The sequence below is a fragment of the Diabrotica undecimpunctata genome, chromosome 3 (assembly GCF_040954645.1).
Source record: "Diabrotica undecimpunctata isolate CICGRU chromosome 3, icDiaUnde3, whole genome shotgun sequence".
Lineage (NCBI taxonomy): Eukaryota > Metazoa > Arthropoda > Insecta > Coleoptera > Chrysomelidae > Diabrotica > Diabrotica undecimpunctata.
This window is the reverse complement of record NC_092805.1, coordinates 170,491,758-170,507,769: the sequence shown is the minus strand read 5'-3', so window position 1 is coordinate 170,507,769 and position 16,012 is coordinate 170,491,758. Positions and strand designations below refer to the sequence as shown.

At 32.8% G+C, this 16,012-nt stretch overlaps 1 protein-coding gene across 3 annotated transcripts in view; it reads left to right on the top strand.

Annotated features, from left to right (window-relative positions):
* Nucleotides 1-16,012, top strand: part of LOC140437805 (alpha-tocopherol transfer protein-like) — a 96,458-nt gene that overhangs the window by 56,149 nt on the left and 24,297 nt on the right. The window lies entirely within an intron of this gene.

The window sequence follows — 16,012 nt, the reverse complement described above, 5'->3', positions numbered from 1 at the left end:
TTTTTTTGTAGTTGCCGTAAAAGTAAATTAGTGTGTCTATTTGTATTGGTTCCATTTTGTATGTGTTTTTTAATATTTTGTACAATATTATTATTATATATCTATTATAAGCTATCCCCTTCCTTTGTTCCTTTTTGCATTTATAGTATATTTGAAAATGAATGGTAGCACAAATTTTATAGCAATCGTCGAATTTTCGAATTCCCCTTAAATATTGTCTCCTCCAAAAATAATTTCTTCTTTCTCTATAAGCGCAGATTTTCTATTGTTATTCTCATAAATGACCTAATTCACTTAAAGTTCTCGTCGAAAGATTCGTCTTTATTAATATCTACTAAAAGTTTATCCAAAGTAGGATTCTTTTTTCTCAAATAAAATGAATGAACTTTTCTTCGAATCGATTGTGTCACAGTATCGTTTATATGAAAGGGTTTTCTTCCTGTTGACGTTTTAGGTACTTCTGTAATACTTTCTCACATTCGTTGCTTTAATAGTCTATAAGTAGTTGCTTCTCCAACTCCAGTCATATCTGACCACCTAAGTTCACTTATTAATATCGATTTTTATTATAGAACTAACAATATTGCATGTTATAATCACAGGACTTTACAAACACAATCTGCAAAATACGTTTTACCGCTTGGAAATTTTAATCCTTTCTAAGAAAGTTGAAAGCTTATCAATTGACCCTCTTCTTTTTGGAAATTAAAAATATTTTGTACCTGTAGAGATTACGTACTTGTATTATTTGTTGATTAAAATAACTACAAAATTTATGACAAAAATTGAAATAAATTGGTATATTTAAAAATTTTAGGTAAAACCCAAATAGGTACATATTTTTAAAACAATGTTGAATATTTTATTTTAGAAAATCTCCGTCACTGTTTTTATGGGTTTTATCCCACTTGTGCTATCAATGATTTTTAAATGTACCATAACAGCTTAGTATTTCTAATTACATTAGACCTGTATATATCATTGGTCTATCTACTGTATCGAAAATGTCTTTATTTCACTATACTCTTCTACTTTTCGTTAATTTCCTTTCCTAATTCTTCCCAACTTTTCCCTTTTCTGTTTTTATGTTTTATTTTTCACAATCTTTTGGATTTTTTCGTACAGTTTTTTATCTTGTTTGCTTTTAATACTATTTTTCAAGCAAATTTTTTCTTTTTCATCCTGAAATTTTTTGCCAAGATCCACTTACTTCTTCTTCCTAATTTTTCTTATTTTAATCTGATCATATATTTTTAATTGGAATTATTATATTATATGGAATTATATGTTTTCAAATATTTTCCATTTCTTGTCCAACGGTTATTTCTTATCTTTTGGGTTTTTTAAATAGATATTTGTCTTTTGTTGGTATTGCATTTTATTATTTTTTATGTATTTTTTATATTTTCATGAAATGTTTACAATCAAAGAGTTTCAATGTTAAAAAAAGAATGTTGATATGGACAAAAATATCGAATATTTTTTTTTTGCAAATAAATTCTTGTCAATCAAGTCGTTTATTGCGAAGATGCTTAATAAATAAGCTTATGTTATTTTAAACTTAAATGCTAATTTAAATTGCTTAAACAAGTCATTTTAACTAAAAGAAGTGCTTGCTCAATAACGAATATTCCCCCGCTAGCTCTTATTACTGCTTGCCTCGTTCTCAGTATGCTTGCAAGTAAATTTTGTACATGTAGGGACTTGCATTCAATTCATCCTGTGCTGCAGGCCGAAGCTGCTCTATTGGATTTAAATCCGGGCTAAATGGTGCCAATCCAACCTTTTAATTTAAACCTCATCAAGATAATTATTTACTATGGCAGCAACACGTGGTCGAGCATTATCGTGCATTAACATGAATCTGTCATATCCAACGCAACCAACATATAGCAAAACATGATCTTTCAGGATGTTTTAATCGTAAGAGTCACTTACGTAAGAGACGTGGTTTTGACTGTCTAGCTTCCATAATAGTATTCTAGTCTTATCAGTAAAAACAACATTTTTCCAGTTGTCGACATAACAGTAAATATGTGTTCTTGCAAATTCTCAACGACGAGCTTAATGATTTTGGAGAAGACATGGAACTTTGGCAGGGCATCTACTTTTTTCAACTCACATTAACTTGTCTAACATTTAGTAGCTCATTTATGAGGTGCATCGATGTCAATAAGCGATTTCGTGTAGAATTAAGAATCAAGAAACTGCCATTAATTGTGGTTGTGCACTTTGGGCTTCCTTATAAAATATTCGATATTTTTGTCCATGAGTTTATTAATTGAGATATACAATCAATCAATACGATTTGTCTTGACTTTTTCATTCATAAGTTTTTGTTCAATTGGCTCATTGTCCATTTTTTCATGATACTCATTCCATCATTCGGAAACTCATCTGGAAAATTATCATCGAAACCGAAATTTCCAAATGAATTCCATTTTATGATATTGCCGTTTATATTATCAAAACCATTAACAGGAATAAAAATCTTATTTATTATTTGATTGTTCAATTATTAATATATTGCTTAGATTTTATTTTTACACAACAAAATTTTTGATATAAATCTTTATAAAAATAGGCAGCTAAAAATCGGCAGAAATTGTTAACAATGAAATGATTTAAAAAACTATTTGAATATTTTGAAACGTAGAGAAGCACTATAGTGCTGAAACCTTTGCGTTATCTGTATCTAAGTTTAGTATGACCAGTATTGGTGAATTACAATTGAACATTATTGACAATCGAAAAAATCTAAAAAAATTGTAAAATAAGGATCCGTATCTGCTGTTTGCATTACGTTTTCAGAAAATTCCATTTTGCGATAAAGTTGTTATCGAAACCAAAACTTCCTAATGAATGTTTTACGATGGGAACGTTTGTATTACAAACACAATTAGAATTAGTATCTATTATATATCTTAATTAGATTTATGTGCTTATTTAAATCAGTCATCCAATTCATGTTTTTCTGTCATAATTTAAGTCTTTTTTTTTTCTTTATATAGACTTTCAGACGAAGTCCTGCAGCAAAATGCATATTCCTGTAGGTTAGGTTAGGTTTAAAAATAGAATAAAAACATCTTCACAAAGTGTTATCAAAAAAGAAAAATAAAATATTTTAGGCTAGAATACTTAGTCTAGGATAACTTTACCAAAGATACTACACCTTTAATGTCCATAAAAAAGTGAAAGAAGTGACAGACAGACATAGAAAGATATAAGAAATAATATTAAGAAGTAATAATAACAAAATAATTATAGGTAGAGAAGACAAACTGGAGAGATGGAAAGAATACATTCAGATACTTTTAGACGACGATAAACCTTATTCCCCACAATCCGCAGATTATCGAATAAATGGAAAAAGTCCAGAATTACCCAAAGAAGAAGTTATTCATGCAGTAAAAGCTAAGACACTCGGAAAAGCCACCGGTCCAGACAATGTTAATGTGCTACTTAAATTAATTTTAAACAACGAAAGTAAAAGCCTAGACTTGATAACAGCACTATTCAATAATACATATGACACTTCTCTGTTTTGCTGTATGGCTGTGAAAGATTTACAGTGGACTTTGAAACAGAAAAAAGAATAGATGCCTTTGAGATCTATATATTATACAGACCAATTCTGAGAATTTCATGGGTACAAAAAATTAACTGTTGAGAGGTGAAAAATACAAACTTCTCCAAATGATAGTCGAAGATAAGATATAGGGCTAAAGATCAGTAGAAAAAAGCCAGAACTGTGGCTGCAAGAGCTGATGGTGGAGATGGTTTGATCGCTCATCAGCAGAAATCATTCGTACAGCAGTTTCCAAAGTTACATTTGCCATTTGGATCGCCAACCTTCGAAAGGAGACAGCATAAGAAGACGACTAGAATGACAAAACGTACACGAAGGTTATACGAAAAGTATAGGGGAATTGAATTAATAGAAAAATAATAATTGGATAAGGATGTATACTTGTAAAAAGAGTTGAGCACCAACTATTTTTAGTAGAAAAATAGTAAAACAAAACAGAAAGATAAAAAAAATCTAGAGAAAAATTATTCAAGATAATAACAAAAATTTAACGTTTATAACATTACAAACTCTTCACATGATCGCTAATGTTTGCATTGTTTTCTGTTAATAATGAAATTTACGTGTATTGATTTGTTTATTGAACATATACCTAGTTAATTGAAAATGTTGTAGTTTTTATCTCTTCTTATGTTTTCTTTTGGCCATAAATACCGCCATTATGCCACTTTAAAGATTTATACTATTATTAGAATTGATATGAAAATTTTGTTTCAAATTTTTTGTGAAAAAATTCAACATTAGGGAATTTTTAACTTCATTTAAAATATTAATAATACACTCTTCTTAAAATAGTTTTTTAATGAAAATAATTCACAATATGTGCAATAATGACACTCAACTGTTATTTTATTTGTCACATCGATAAATAACTACCAATCCTATACTTTTTGTCAAATTTCGAACAACGAAAATTGTAGTAGATAAAAATACCATCCACAAATAGAAGGTTACCATTTACCACATATAATTGGAACTTTGTGGTATAATATCAACTCGTTGCTCTTATCGCTGCATTAGTCATTTTACCGTAAGTTATTATACACTTTCCTTAAATGCCTTTGTTTAATATTGATAGACAAAGTGTGAAGTACTAAAGTAGTGGCTTTTAGAAAATATTATATGGTAAGATATTATTATATTATTTTACCTTCATAAATATGATCATATAGCCAGTTAACGAAAAAGTAATGTTATTATTTTGATTTATAAGTTTCACCATCATTATCATCAAGCTTACAATGATAACTGTTGAATAAAGGCCTCCCTCAGTTGTCTCCATTGCTTCTGAGCTTGTGCCATGTGACCTTTTGAATTAATAGTTTCAGTTGCTTCTTCGTAGAATATCTCCACCTCTGTATGGATTTGTTAATATGTAGCGTAGGCCTGTCTTATTAAAAGTAATCTTGATCACTTTTATAATAACATTTGTTACTCTGGTGTTCTTGTTTTTTATGTCTGCGATGCTTTTAGTAAATTTTATATGTATCAAGAAGCTGACTCCTTCTTAACCTTAATATTCGTTGACCTTAGCCTTTTCTATTTACTACACTAATACCAATGACATGCCAGTTTATACGCTGAAATCCTTCTTTCAGTTCTATAATTTTTTCTTTCGGTGATAGTCTTGGTATTATATTTTTCCATCTCTCTCTGTTGTCCCAGTCTCCACCGTTTAGGCCTCTCTTACTCATGGCGTCGTCTACTTCGTTCATCCAGGATTTTCGGGGTCGTCCTCTTTTCCTCCTTCCTATGGGGCTCCATTCGGTTATTCTCTTTATCTATCTGCTGTCGCTAGTTCTTCTTACATGTCCATACCACTTTAGTCTTTTTTGTTCTATATATGTTAGTATGTCTGTTTCTATTAATGTTCTTTACTGTATTTCGTCATTACTTCTCCTATCCATTCTTGTTACTCTGCAGCATCTTCGCAGGCATTCCATCTCTGTTGCTACTATCTTACTGCTATTTTTCTTGTTTATGATCCAATTTTCAGCCCCATATGTCATAATACTTCGCACTAATGTTTTATAAATCTGTGTTTTTGTCTTCATATTTAGGTGTCTATCCCACCATACTGAGTTAAGTTGTCGGATTGCTGTTCTTGTTTGTCCTAATCTTTGTGTAATTTCTTCCTCTGTTGTTGCCTTTTTCGTGATTATAAACTCCAACTATTTGAATTTATCCTTTCCTTTGATTGTTCCATTGTCATCAATCTGTAGATCTTCTATGTCTTCTTCACTTGTAGATAGACTCTGTTTTCGCGAGGTTAATATCTAGGCCAGCCATTACCTTGCAATGATTATCTTAACTATATCATCATAACCCACCACGCTAACCTATGCGCGTTAGAAGGTGAGGGGATATAGGCAAGGAGTTTGAGGTTTAGACAGAATAATACTGAGATTTGGACCTGGTTTCCTCTGGTTATGGGTCGGAGAAAAACAACCAAAGCAAGAACAAGCCTGGGGAGAGTACTAAATCCATAAAGTAATTATATCCTCTATCGGTTTCACAGAGTAGTTTCTACTCGCTACCGTTAATTATGAATTATCAGCCTGCTACATTATGTTGATGGGTTTGCTACAAATTTTCTTCATGAAGTAAGATGAGGGCTGCTTGTTTGATTTTTCTCTTTCTGATTTCCGTTTCTTTTATGAATATTGATGCATCTTTCCATTGCACTGTTATCATTTTCTCACACATGTTTGCGTATTTGGGATCTGTCAAACTCTATATTTTTTATCTATGATACATACTCATTTATCCTAATACTGAGTGGTCTTAAGGTTTCTATCACATAAGTTATTTGAATGTAGAATAGAATGAAATAGAATGTATATATATATATATATATATATATATATATATATATATATATATATATATATATATAATGTACTTTAACCTAGGCCACGCAAAAGAACATCTAGTATATAGCTTGTGTTGTTTTTATACCAACCACGTGCTATGAAAAAATTAATCGGTTTATCAATAAAAACATAAATGTTTATTACTATTTAACAAAACCAAATAATAACAACAACAAGAATCTCTAATATATTCAGTAATAAACGTTATGAAATTGCCCTCGCGATTAATATATACACGTGATTTCATGTTTATAATAGTACACTGCGCCTCTTTTTAATAACACCTATGTTATAAAATATTTGCTAGTTATTTTTTTTGTAGAGTTTGAAAAAGTTAATATTGCTTGCTGCCCAGTACTTCTTTTGTTGGCTTGTGATCAGTTGTTAGCCTAGATACAATTGACCTAAATCCATTTCACCTAAAGTATACTTGACCTAAATATACTTCGCCTCAAAATTGCCTAAAGGCTATTGCCTCTGTTGACCTAACGACACTTCACCTAATGAGATTTCAATAAAACTCATGCTGAAAAAATTTAATTATTACCAATAAGTTCCCATGCTGCTCTTTTAAGAAACATTAACTCATGTCGCCAAAATCTAATCGGAAGTCGTGCCTATTGCCAGCGTGGAGCATTGGTCCATGCAGCTAGATCCATTTGGAAGTGATGCCTTCACATGCTGCATATCTAAATTCTACTTTTGAAACGTCGAAGATAGCCGTGATAAAACATCTCGACGTCAAATAGATCTTCTTCTTCTTATGAGACAGATTATTTAGGCTTTAGGAACTTTGCTCCCCTTATCTTAGTATTTCTGCCTATAGCGTTTTCAATGCGCAGGCCATGTGTTTAGGATGGAAGAAAACAGGCTTTCAAAAAAACTTTTAAAAGGGGAAGATAGCTATTGGAAGACCGAGAACGCGATGGGTGGATGATTTAGATGAGGATGGCAAGAAATTTCTTTGGCAGTAGATCATAGAGGAGAATACCCATAGACCGTAATGAATGGGGAGGTTTTCTAATGGAAGCCAGGGTTCCAATAGGATAAAAACACGTCATAGGCATATTCCTAGACGTCCAGAAGGCATTCGATCAGGTCTGGCACACAGGCCTGGTCGAAAAATTCCAAATTGCTGGATTGCCCACACATTTTGTTAATCAAATAAATTCCTATCTCTGCAATCAGACGATCAGGATCAAAGTTAGCGACATTGTATCCACACCCTTTACTCCACAAGCTGGAGTACCCCAGGGCTCAATTCTTGCTCCAATATTATACACAATCTACAATAGCGACATCCCCTGGCCGCAGTATAGATCGGAAACCCTTCTTTTGTATGCAGATGACACTGCACCCCGCAGGTCAGGGCCACATAGAGAGCGTGGACAATTGTCTGTATTCGAAAGAGCACAAAAGTATTTAGATCGAGTTATTAGGTGGTGCAATAAATGGAGAGTGACCATAAACTCCCCCAAAACACAACTTATTTTATTCAAATCCTCCAATTGTCGCGATGTTGTGCGAGGTTGTGCAGATATTATCCATCGATAATAGGATCGATCGATCGGAGTTGAAATTTTTCCTTTGTTGATTCCATTGCCGTAATTCATAAAATTGCCGTAAAAATATGCTATTTATTAGTCAGAATACTAATAAGAAAAGATCTACAAACTCACAATAAACCTTTGCCAGAAAGCTTTAAAATAAATTCGATTTATAAAAATCATATAATCAAAAAACCAAACGGATTTAGTCAAATTATTTTGTGTAAAATCAAGAGAAACTGAAGAAACAGATCATGATCAAGACATGTACAAATTATGAACAGAGTTTTTTATATATATACATTATCCGTAATCTTGACAAGATAATCAATTCTAAAACAGTGATTTGTGATATCATTCAATCAATCACACAAACAATGATATTAATCATTGTTTCACTTTGACTTGTCAAAAAGAAAACTATTTTTGTATATTGATTAAATAAATTCTATTCTATTCTATTCTATTCTATTCTATTCAATTCACTCGGTATTAAAAATATCTTTGGTGAATTTATGCAATAGGGTGGAAAATTTGGATTTTTGTGTCGAACTGATAAACTAAATTAAAAAAAAATATATATCTAATATTATTTTCGAATGATTATAATTATTATTTAGAGAACTAATCAATAACTATTAACCACTAAAGAATACAAAGGTAAAATATTCCTTTATAAACGTTTATATAAGTACTAAAACCCATTTAAGATAAAGCCCTAAACCTTCACCTTAAATATAACGGTAAGCAAAAATACCAAAGTGTCCTTGGGCCACGACATCTGCTTCCTTCCAATTCTCCTATGGCTCTCGATTTTACTTTTCATGACAAGCTGAAGGATTCTGTACATGTTCCTTAAAGGAACATACCTAGGGCATGTTCCTTTAAGAACATGCCCTAGATATAATTTTTTTTTATTTAATAGTTCTTAATAACTAACGAACGGTATTTGTGCTATTTTTTAAAACAACCTCGTTGGTCTGAATCGCTGTCCAGGGTATTCGGAGCCTTCTTCTACGCAATCACATCTCTAGGTGATTGATCGTATCAGTCTTCATAGTCCAGGTCTTGATGCATTGTAACAACACTGACCAACTATAGCATTTGATTATTCTTTGAAGTAATTTTAGGTATAAGCTGCTATTACAGAAGAATGATTGCATTTTTAGAAACGTTGATCGAGCTGCCTCAATTCTGCATTGGATCTCTTTACTTGTATCTAGTTGTTCTGTCATGTAGCACACCAGATATTTAAAGTGAGTAACTCTCCCAATGTTTTGTTACTCTAACTGTAGGGAAGCATTGTCATGAGGTTGGCAACTAAATATCATAAATGTTGTCTTAGAAGCATTCACTTTTAGACCCATTTTTTTTTTCATATTTAGGAAATCCAATAACTATATGATGAAAGGTTTTCTATGATACGCAGGTCTCTACTGCCAATGCCTTTGGTTCTTAATATGTTTAAAAGCTGTACCGTATCGAAAGCCTTTTCGTCATCGATGAATACCAGACAGGTAGCGACATTTTTCGAGAAGTACATATAAGAGATAAAGTGCTTTCCTAAATCCAAACTGGGTTTCATCTAGGTCTTTTTCGCAATGAATTCTTATTCTCTCATGAATAATGTGAAAAACAAAATTTTCGATGTGTGGCTTATCAGTTTAATTATTAACCTGTAATCGTCGCATCTTTTTTTCCGCTGCTGTCATCTTGTATAATTTTTAAGAGTTCAGCTGATATGTTGTCTGCTCCAGTTGCTTTCTTGATTTTGACTAATCTTATTTCATGAAGAATTTCAGATTTTAAAATTGGCGTGTTTATTCCGTTTTATTGTACAAAAAAAAAATTACTAAAGACGAAATTATCAGTCGAATGAATATTAAACCTAAATGAAAACGTGCTACAGATACGTACCCTAACTATTACAGGCAACAAAACCGTCACCCATACCAGTTCTTACTTCTGAAATCAAAATGCAATAGCGAATACCAGAAGCGAAAAGCAGTAGAAAATAATTATTATTAAATCTGTCGAAACAAAAAGAAAGTGCAGTACAAATAAAGATTAAACTCGGTTCGCTAATCCCAGTCCGAACTGTCTAGTGAATTTAGTAATTATTTTTTTGAGAAGTTAGTTACTTTTTGACATACTAAAAGTGGCTGGAAATTACTATACAACCAAGCACCCGTACTCATAGCCAATATTAATAGTAAACAAACTAAATAGTAAATAAAATAGAACTTTGCGAATTACCGACAATCAATATTTATTTATCTGCACCATATAATAAATAGTTATGTTAAATTATAACAACTAAATATATATTTTTTAAATATATACTACAAAAAATTTGATGGGTTTAGTATACACTTCGACTATTTAGAATAATTCTTCTTTTTTTAAAGAAAGAAGTCTGTAATAGCAGGATACTTGAGCTATTAATACTGAGAAGTAGGAATTGTTGTGTTGTAGGTTTCCGACAATGAATCTGTCAAAATTTGTCCGAGCTAAGCGAATGGAGTTTATCAGCATATTTAAAAAAAATCTTGTTATCTTATCGTATCTTTTGAGAGGATGTCAGATCCACAACACCGTTAATACCTATATTTAAATAAAAAAAAAAAAAGATAATTTCAGCTGATCTACAGTTGATGATAAAAATCTAAGCGTTCGAATTGTGGTGTTACCATCGCATGATCAGAATTCTGTGGACAGCACACATATCTAACGAACGTGTGCTAGAGACCATGCACAAAGAGGGAAAATTGATCAACATTATCAAAATAAGAAAGGTAGCATATTTCGGCCACATAATGAGAGACCTAAATATCGCTTACTCCCGTTGATCATTGAAGGCAAAATCGAAGGAAAACGCTGGATCGGAAGAAAGCAACTGCCCTGAAGAAAGAAAGAAGAACAGTTGATGTAAACAGGAGACTTTTTCCTGATTACGCAACAATGTTTTATTATGTAATAAGTCCAGTTATATCTTCAATACTATAACTTTATTATATTATTTCCTTTTTCGTATATTTTTTTTATTTTTATTCAATTTCTAATGTTCTTTTAAGAAGGTTCGTAGGCCTTATTATTTTCATTCACTACCGTCGTTAACGGATTTTTTGTTGAGGTTCTTCTTTTCTTAGGCATTAGACAAGAAGATTCGTTAAGCCCATTATATGACTATAATCTGATAATGGAGAAAATCATAAAGTGAAAAAAGAAAAGAATATAGAATATAGAATAAATTAATTTTATTACATACTATTTTATTGGGAATAAGCCACAATTGAAGGTTAATATATGTTTATTGACGTTTTAATTTTCACTTCGGAAATCGTTATTTAAATTTACTTTAAAATACCACAAAAAAAATAGCTTCAGAACACTATTAATTTTAACTTATTAAACTGCTTATTCGGGCTGTTGGGCCGTTGTCTTCTGTTGAGATTTGTTCTCGACGTTTCGCCAACACTAGGGGTTGGCATCTTCTGGAGATGTTGATGCTTCGCTTGTAAGCAGAAACTGACGACGCGTTGTACTACGGAGGCAATATTTATAATTCCCACTCGCCTTCCCTCCACTGGTTTCGGCTTGAGGGGGCGTGTCGTTGTTTATAGTAGCTTTTCTATCTCCGTGTTTGGCGGGAAGGGCGTTTGTGGATTTTAATACTGGTATCCATGTTTTGTTGATTTTTAGTCCTTCTTCTATCCTATTGAAATTGTTTGGGTGCTTGTATATTTCCACCGCTTCCCGATATAACCGTGGGTAGTACTGTGAAGTTTTGTCCAGCATCTGTGTTTCTTCAAATAGTATTCGATGTTCTCCGCATCCCAAAGCGTGTTCGGCAACGGCAGATTTGTCGATATGTCCTAAACGACAATGGCTTTTATGTTCATTTATCCTGATGTTGGTGTGTCTTTTTGTGGTTCCCACATATACCATTCCACATGTGCATGGTATTCGGTATACTCCGGCCGTTGCTAATGGGTCGCGTTTGTCTTTTACCGATCTTAAACAATCCTTGATCTTCTTTGTAGGTCTGAAGATGGTCTTTATGTTGGCTTTCTTGAGTATTCGCCCAATTCTGTCCGTTACCCCCGATATATAGGGCAAGAACGCTTTCCCTTTACATTCTGTTTCTTCGTCCCTTCTTCTAGATACGTTGTTCATCGCCTTGTGTATTTCTCTTCTGGTGTACCCATTAGAGGTGAGCGCTTTTTCAATATAAAGAAGTTCACTTTGGAGATGTTGTGGTTCACAAATTCTCTTCGCCCTCTCTGCCAAAGTTTTGATGATACCTTGTTTTTGGCTAGGATGATGATTTGAGTTCCTGTTTAGGTATCTGTCTGTGTGTGTAGGTTTTCGATACACTTTATGTCCTAAGTGACCTTCCTTTCGATTTACTAATACATCCAGGAATGCTAGTTGTTGAGCTTTTTCTGTTTCCATCGTAAATTGAATATTTGGATGTAGTGTATTTATATAAGCCAGGAAATCGTTTAGTTTTTCTGCTCCGTGACCCCAAATCACAAAGGTGTCATCAACGTATCTGAACCATACCCTAGGCTTGTATGCTGAGTCCATTATCTTCTTCTCTAAATGCTCCATGAAAAGGTTGGCTACGACCGGGCTTAGTGGGCTTCCCATTGCTACTCCATCCATCTGTTCATAAATTTGGTCTTCCCATGAAAAGTATGTGGTAGTTAGGCAAATACGGTATAATTCCACCATATCCTTGGAAACTAGTCCCTCAATTAAATTCAGAACGTCTTCTAGGGGGACTCTTGTAAATAGGGAAACCACATCAAAACTAACAAGAATGTCAGATTCCTGCAAAGTTATTCCTTTGATCTTCTCAATAAAATGGGCGGAGTCTTTTACAAAGGCATCGTTTTTTCCTATATGTGGTTGTAAAATATCGGCCAGATGTTTTGCAAGGCTGTAAGACGGAGATCCTATGGAGCTCACAATAGGGCGGAGAGGTACATCGTCTTTGTGTATTTTCGGCAAGCCATACAAGCGTGGTGGGACTGTTTCGCTGTTGCATATTCTTGGCTTTATCTCCTCTGGTATGGACGAAGATTTAATAAGTCTGTTGATTTTCCGTAGGGTGACTGCTGTGGGATCTTTTTTAAGTTTCTTATAAACCGCAGGATCTAGAAGATTTTGTATTTTCGTTTTGTAGTCGGCTGTCTTCATTACGATCGTGGCGTTTCCCTTGTCTGCTGGTAAAATTACAACATCTTTGTCTGCGTTTAACGATTTTATGGCACGTATTTCTTGGTGGCTCAAATTATTTTTCGGTAGACCCAAAGAAGACATCATCGCTAATATAGAGTCTGCGATCCGCAACTTACCAATCGAAGCAGCTGAAGAAATAAGGACAGAATCAGCAAGAATTTTGCATAAAGCTAAGACACCCCCAAGCAAGGGAAGCGGAGAACATCGAATACTATTTGAAGAAACACAGATGCTGGACAAAACTTCACAGTACTACCCACGGTTATATCGGGAAGCGGTGGAAATATACAAGCACCCAAACAATTTCAATAGGATAGAAGAAGGACTAAAAATCAACAAAACATGGATACCAGTATTAAAATCCACAAACGCCCTTCCCGCCAAACACGGAGATAGAAAAGCTACTATAAACAACGACACGCCCCCTCAAGCCGAAACCAGTGGAGGGGAGGCGAGTGGGAATTATAAATATTGCCTCCGTAGTACAACGCGTCGTCAGTTTCTGCTTACAAGCGAAGCATCAACATCTCCAGAAGATGCCAACCCCTAGTGTTGGCGAAACGTCGAGAACAAATCTCAACAGAAGACAACGGCCCAACAGCCCGAATAAACAGTTTAATAAGTTAGACGATGGCCGTGAAAGCCTAACGCAATTTATCACTATTAATTTTATTATTTAATTATTATTATATTATATTTGCTCCTAAATTATACTAAAATATAAATAAATGTCTTTTATTGATACTAAATTGAATTTATATTTAAATTAATTTAATTATTATAAAAACTAAATATATGTTTAAAAATAATAATTGTATTTATATGCAATTATTTTGAAACGAGAGTTGTGTTAAAAATTTAAACAGATGATGCAATATTGTTATTAATCGGATGACATTTGTGACTTTCAAATTTTGACAATCGTGAATCGATTCTTTTATTGATAAAAATTCTTTTAATTTTTTTACTTCTAATTTAATGTCTATATTTTGGTTTTTTTCATGTAGTGTTTAATTTAAACCTGCTTAGAATAAATATAAGATGACTAGAAACGAATTGATCGAGACTAGTAAATCGATGTGATGAACCGTTATTTTGTGACGCTACCCGTGACGACGCCATCTTGTAGCGCTAGTTCCGTGACGCTCACCTCAGCATTTTACTGTAAATAAAAAGTCATACAAGGTCATTATAGAAGCTTTACTTCAATATATTCACAGTATTAGAACGTATCGTGTCTACTAAGAATTTTAACCTTTATTTTGTAGCTCACAAAATAATTGAAAGTACCAAAACTTTTCGGACACCTTGTGGTATAATTAACATACTAACATGAAATGATGTGCAAAATTCAACAAAAAAAAATATATAGAAAAACACACTATAATATATCTAATTAACTAATTACTTTTGATTTTAATTACCCTTTTACAAACAACTGTTTTCCTTGACAAAATATGGTTAAGGAGCTCGTGTTTGCAAAAAATATTTCATCCACCAGACAAATACCAAGGCTGCGCAATCAGCCTCTCAAATTATGATCTCCAATATTTTTTAATTCTTATAAAAAACCTGTACATCGTTACTGGAATACCTTGAACTTACATGCCGACATAAATTTTTTTTATTGGTTATGTTAGTACTTAATATTTAATTTAATTATGAGCGTTTATTTATTGAATGATCGTAAAAATTGTGGAGGTGTAATTCGTATATGTATATTATAATTTTTGTAATTATTTTGCCTTTTACAATTTATTTGAGAAGAACTACACAAAAAAACTAAATTGTTACCAAAGAAGAAGCTTTGTTGGTCATACTTTTCTATTACTAATTACTATATTTTCTGGAATTAAAAAAAAACAAAACAACTTTACAGTGAAGTTCAATGTACATTGTTTTTTATTTATTTATTTATTTACGCTGTAACCACCAGGGTTATTAGCGTCCTAAAAAATATAATACAGGTAAAGTAGAGGTTAGAAGAGGTTAGAAGGTTAGAAAAAATTACAATAATTGATACAGTCCTGAGTCTTTAAGATAACTTATTGTGTTTTTAATGTTCATGTTTTTCCTAGGGCTTCCTTTATATTATTTGGGATAGTGTGCTTCTTTCTTGCTGCTTCATATGTATTGCACTGAATTAGTATATGCTTCACGGAGATTGTTACTCAATAATTTTCACACATTGGCGGCACAGTTCGCATAAGAGGTGTTTATGTGTAAAGTTACTGTGTCCTAGTCGCAAACGTGTTATTCTTACTTGGTCATGTCTATTCGCTGTGGGTTGGAGCCACGGTTTCACTAATTGTTTGATTTCCTTGAGTTTATTTTGTGATGCACTCCACTTATTTTGCCACGCACTTAACACTTTATATTTTATATCTGACTTGAAGTCATCTGAAGAAACCTCATTAATAAGAATGGAGTCCTGGCTGAAGGATGCTACGCGGGCTAGTTCATCTGCTTCTTCATTTACTTGTATGCCTGAATGTGATGGAACAAACATGAAGTCAATAGTGATCTTATTATTATTTAGAATCTCTATTTCTGATTTGATATGTGAGGCAATTGGATTATTGGTATATAAACGTTTGATAGTGTGAAGTGAGCTTAGTGAATCGGTTATTATGGGAGACGGGGACTGTTTCGACTCTTTTATGTGGATAAGTGCTTGTAATATTGCAAACAACTCCGCAGTGTATGACGAAGTAATGGATTTGAATTTAAATTTTAAGGATGTATTGGGTGTAAGG